General features: G+C 35.0%; 1 protein-coding gene across 2 annotated transcripts in view; it reads left to right on the top strand.

Moving 5' to 3' along the window:
- Window positions 1-973: 973 nt before the first annotated feature.
- The window catches only part of LOC111058775 (G-protein coupled receptor moody), a 59223-nt gene continuing 54196 nt past the window's right edge, over window positions 974-6000 (top strand). Inside the window, exon 1 of one of the 2 annotated variants that reach the window (XM_039437579.1) lies at window positions 974-1399. The gene's annotated coding sequence lies outside the window, so the exon portion shown is untranslated. The remainder of the gene's footprint in view (window positions 1400-6000) is intronic. The other variant, XR_005572461.1, reaches the window with a different exon arrangement.

Below are 6000 nucleotides of genomic sequence, written 5' to 3'. Positions count from 1 at the left end.
TCACCATTTCCTTAGCTTCGAATATTCTCTATTTTCACCTTAAAATTGACGTACGACTCTTTTACGTACTCATTACGTAGACACATCCACTATGAGGCTGGCCACTAACAGTATAAAATGCTTGATAAACATTCATGATACAAATTTGTCAAACACTGTTGTGCCATCACAGCGAAATGCAAAGAGATTTTTTTGTTAGGTTTTTGCATCTCCGAATTTTTTGTTCATTTTTTCTTCGCTGCTCCATTTGAGGTCGAATTATTATTCTATCATTATAATTTGTAATTTTCCAGTGGTTTATTTATTGTTATTGGTTGTTTTTTTTATGCAAGAAGTCTCTCGCTGATGATGAACAAATCTATAAATAACTAAATGAATTTCATAGAATAAATAAATGTCTTGAATCTGTGTATTATATTTTTATTATTAACATGTCTATGTGCATGTCATGCATGTTCATCATGCATAGGTCTTCCGTTAGTGGCCAGCCGGAGGGCAGCCTAGCGTGAAAGTAGAAGACCAAAATTTAATTCACTACAGATAAAGAAAAATAATGAGATGAAAGCAGGGGTGCCCATCCCTCCCATGGTCCTTGTCGCAAAAAAAAACAAAAATTTGACATCCATTAAGGTAATTAAAAACTGTATATTGAAAAAGTCCCCCCATTTTCCTAAAGTTTTTTCCAAACCCCCCCCCCCCCCAAATTTAGTCATTCTGTGGGCACCCCTCGATGAGAGCTTAAAGAATGAATTTGCCCAATTCACGAGCGAATCAAAGTATAATCACAGGCTAAATAAATGTCTTGAATTCTGTGTATGATGTTTTTGGGAGAGAGATGTGTATACTCAATCAAGATGATAGAGAGAGATGAAGAGTGAGAGAAAAGGAGAATTTCGGCAAGTGAGAAGCTGAATAGAGTCAGAATGAAGGGGAGCATTGACAATGGATGGGTGTGGAGAGGCAGGGAGGGGATAGTACACCAGTTGCACTTGAAGCTTCAACAGCCGACTGTTCTCTGCAGTCAGTGGTGGTACATTGGTAGCGTTCACATCAACGCGTGGTAAACGGTCGACTTTTTTCAATCGGTGGCGCTTTTTCCAGTCTTCAACTAACAGAATACAGCTGGCCTGGTGATAGAGCCTGCCCAGAAACGTTATAGCTACTAACACCGCAGAACACAGAAAAGAAGAGGTTTCTCGTTTATCAGTCAGTGACAAGATAAGAAGAAGGATTTCCTGTTCTACAATAATTATTTTCGGTTGCGGTCAAAGTTGTGTGTGTGCTTGTTGCGGATTATACTGTGCGAATTTAGCAGGTGTTTCGGGTATTTGTGTGGAATAGTTGTGAAGCAGAGTGATTGGATCTACTGTTTGCCAAAAGGATGAGCGTGGAAGTTTTGGTGAGTAAATTTGCACAGACATTTTTACAAAAAATTAACAATTTATTTGAGAATCATATAATTCATCATCATCATAATACCTTCATATCATTTTATTTTTTTCTTTTATATAGCTACTACAATCCTATTATATTAAGCGAGCAATTTCTGTATATTTATATATATCTGGTTATTTATGTTTAACGGATCTCGAAAACGGCTCTAACGATTTTCACGAAATTTGGAACACAGAAGGTTTATGATATAAAAATTCGATGGCACTAGGTCTCATCCTTGGGAAAACTCGCTGAACGATATTAAAAGGATAATTCATTCTTGGCTGAAACAGCTGTGGATAGTAAAAAAGTAAGTAAATAGAATATCGCATCCCCGAAATTCATAAGAAGGCATATAGCCAGCTGTGAAATATAAACACGATCATTTTTAGAGAATTGTGTTCTGTTTATCAATAAATAAAAATAACGAGCGAAGCTCGGTGCCCCGATATTAATTTGTTATTGAAATGGGTAAGGTACGTGATGATTCTTATTCCATGTTATATTATTTTATCAATGCAAGCGGGAACCATAACACACTATAATATTGCAATTCATATAATGATGAGAACAATATTATTAGCAAAATATAGACCTGCATGATTAAAGTAAAATACATTATCAATTTATAGCAGAATCTCATAACAGACTGTAACTTAGGAATTGAACTAAAAATCCCTTGTATTAATTGAAAATCCCTTATATCCTAGAATGAATTTGAGACTTCTTAAATATAGTAATGTATCTCTTCTATTTTAGTGATCATTTTAGTATATATGTCCCTTATATCCTAGAATGAATTTGAGACTTCTCGAATATAGTAATATATCTCATCTATTTTAGTGATAATTTTAGTAATAAATCTCATCCCTAGAAGAGAATTTCGCTACATTTCTTCATTTAAATTATACCGAATGAATGAATAATTATGATTTTCTCTTAGCTCTAATTGAGTTTAGAAAATTCCCATATCAACATGAAAAATGTGGAAGGTATACATCAAAATGTGAATAGTTTTGTTATTCAATAATTCAAGTAGGAAGGAATTGCATTAATTGGGGAGACAACTTTATATTTTATTATCATATAATACCTCATTGGAAGGCAATATATTTATTGCTTAATGTTGTTGCTATATTCATTACATAAGAGATAAGATTTTGTCAATACTATCCCCTATACCCTATCTTTACCTCACATTTCCATCCCCAACCAATAATTACTATCATGGATCTGAAAATCTGAAAGAAAAAATATTAAAGATACTAAGGCCCGGTTGCACAACGGCCGGTTAAATTTTAACTGTGATTAAAGACAGCCGTCTTTCCTAAAACGCCTTCTCTGATTGGTTCTCGTGAAATTAATCACGGTTAAAATTTAACCGGCTGTTGTGTAACCGGCACTAAGAATATCGTTTAAATTATTATTGAACATTCTTGAGGAAAATGACAAATTTTCAGCATCAGCTCCACACACACTCTGCTATGGAGATGGGAATTTATATGGGTAACAATTTCCCAAGAGAATTTTTGAGCTGAAAATTCTCTGAGAATTTACAGAAACTTTACCATTACTCAATCCAAAATAAATTTGGAATGTAGATCAATATTGGAAAATACAATCAGTGACTTGAAATACATTTTAAAACGTAGAACCGTTAAGGAATTTTGAAAGCACTACTAGCAGACGACCAGAGAGAAAAGAATACAATTTATTGTAATTTTTCTCCCTGATATAACACTTGTGAATTGCACTCGTATAATTTCAAAGCTGACCATCGAGAATACAATCGAACTGTGAAATTATTCGCGTTGAAAGTCAACATAAATGAAATTGGCGACCCTGATCCCAGATAACAAAGTCAACAAATCAACATGCAATACTAATCAGCTCCAAATTCTTTCAAAACATCCCATTACCATACTGTTACATAGTGCAGTAGTTCACAAAATTCACACAGATAAGACTGTTTCCAATTTCATGTCTAGCTTAGAACAAATAGTCTTTTATCTCGGCATGTTTCAAACGACTTGAAATAAAGTGGGCCACATTTGAAATCGAATTCTATCTATTACAACATAGTTGGAGTCGGGAAATGACCGATAGCATACTAAATAGGAAATGCGTTTACATAAAGCTCTGATGTGACTGCATAAGTCGCGCTGCTTTGTTCCTTCATGGACTTACAATGAATCACAGACTAGGCTAACATCATAAGCATTGCTAATATATTAATTGGAATAAAATAGGCCCGTTCTGTGTGCCGGGCTTAGAAAGAGAAAAATATGAAATATTATAGGACTCGACCTCCAACTTCAGTACTATAAAGTCCTATGCCATAAGTGGACGTCTGATGCACATACAGAGATACTAGAATAAATATTGGACTTCTCTGGTATTGGATAATATTGGACTTGAATTGAATTTCTCTCATTGAAAGGAAGACTTTGAAAACTTGAGCCCATTTTATATTGCACAACAGGCTATTATCATAACATTTTTCTACTTATATTCCAAATAAACGATATTACAATATCCTGTTATGGATATTGCTAGCTTCTAAATATTTGCTTCAGTAACGAACCACACTACTTAGCTATTCGAAGACATATTCCCTCGGTTTCTATTAATTGGGGTAAGACCAAATGAACGAATGCTTAATCTGAACAAAGATTAACTAAAATCAGGATAAAGCCAGGATGAAATCTTTAAGACCATAAGAACTAACATTGAATTGATGAATTTTTTGAGACATTAGAAATGCTTCTCATACTTATGTCGGGTTGTTTCTTTGTAGTTTATACTCCAGAATTCGTGGTATAGCTCTATGCTCGTTTCGTATTACCCCAGCCCAAGTGTCCCAGCCTAATAGTATCTATATTTTCAAGAAAGTTAGACTTTGAGAAGAAGTGATGAGTCATACTTCGAGCAAACGTCGGCTGAATTGTAAGATCCCCATGTGAAAGCACAGGAGAGCTGCAAAATATGAAATATGATCTTCCGAAATATGATCTTTAGGAGACGGGATTCTGCCGTGTGAAACTGGCCTTTGTAGGAGAACTCGGTCCTGAATCTTCCAGAAACAGTTCTTCTGGGAGCATCCCTGGATTACTGAAATATTTAGGATTGATGGAGGAGTAACCCTACAAGCTAAGTAAGTTAGCGTTACAACCTACAACAAAAATAGGCATTTTCTTGTTACAGGGGTATTGAAATTGCATGACATGAATTGAGGGATTCTCTCACTAAAATCTACAGACGAATTATTCTCTGATATCAGATTATTGGAAATACGATGATTGGATAGATATATCTGGATTCCCATAAATCAGTACCGAGGTCCGTGTCTGGTTTAGTGAAAATATTCTTCTCATTAGCTCTCTAATGGGACTATTCATACTATCTCGGACGGGTTAGAGTGGTAATGGTTCCATTAGGAAGCATGGAAATAATCTCCACTCAACCGAATACTGTGAGGTCTGTGTAGCCACGCTGAATAAACTTTCTGTATTAATTAGTTTTTGTCATTGTGCGAAATGCTACATAGGCCTCTTTATTCTTTATTCATTTATACAATAAGTACATTATCAAAATGATAGGGAGAGGAGAAATAAGGTAACCTTGTGCTATTCCTCTCCCAAATTTAGATAACACATATTCCGAAATAGATTAAGTCTTGTAGTTCTTCAATTCACAAAATTTTCAGAAATTTTGCCAGATATGCGGGAATCTAGCCCAAAACTTTTCGAAAGCTTATAGTGGATTTATTCAATTTTTAAAAAGATAGCAATGAACGTAGTTTCCAAGTGAATCTCTCTCTTTATTCATTCATCTTTCTTTAACCACTTCTCCTCTCAAAAATGAGAATAATATTCATTCAGAATGAGAATAATATTCAGAAATTACGCCAGATACTGATATGCGGAAATCTAGCCCAAACCTTTTCGAAAGCTTGTAGTGGATTTATTCAATTTTTAAAAAGATAGCAATGAACGAGTTTCCAAGTGAATCTCATTCTCAATTAATTCATCTTTCTTTAACCACGTTTCTTATTAAAAAAGGAGAACAATATCCATTCACCACATCCTAATATAAAAATAATTTTGAAATATACCAGTAAAACACCCTTTTAACACTTAGTACAGCAATGGCAAAAACTAATTAATACAGATAATTTATTCAGCGTGGCTGCACAGGCCTTCCTCTCATTTTCACGTCATTAGAGGTCCATGCTGCTAGCTTTATTACGTAATTAATAACAGCGAGGGGATTATAAGGCGGACGCGGAGGCTATATGTTTTTGTTAGTTCACACGACACGCCTTTACTATATAGCCACAAAATATACATACGTATATTTATGTAAATATGAATGGTTATATTCAGTGGGTACATATGGTGTCTGCCCTTCATAACTTAGCAGACGAGTCAACAAGTGCACTCTGAATGCCTGCCTCCCTTTCCCTTACCCTTCCAGCCGGCGAACTCAAACTCTTCATGTTAGCTGTCTACATTTTTACACTTTGAGAAGTATTATGAATAGTCCTGGAAAGGATTTTGGGTGTGG

The sequence above is a fragment of the Nilaparvata lugens genome, chromosome 11 (genome assembly GCF_014356525.2).
Source record: "Nilaparvata lugens isolate BPH chromosome 11, ASM1435652v1, whole genome shotgun sequence".
NCBI lineage: Eukaryota > Metazoa > Arthropoda > Insecta > Hemiptera > Delphacidae > Nilaparvata > Nilaparvata lugens.
Note: the sequence above shows the minus strand (reverse complement) of the source record. Positions and strands in the feature narration are given on the sequence as shown.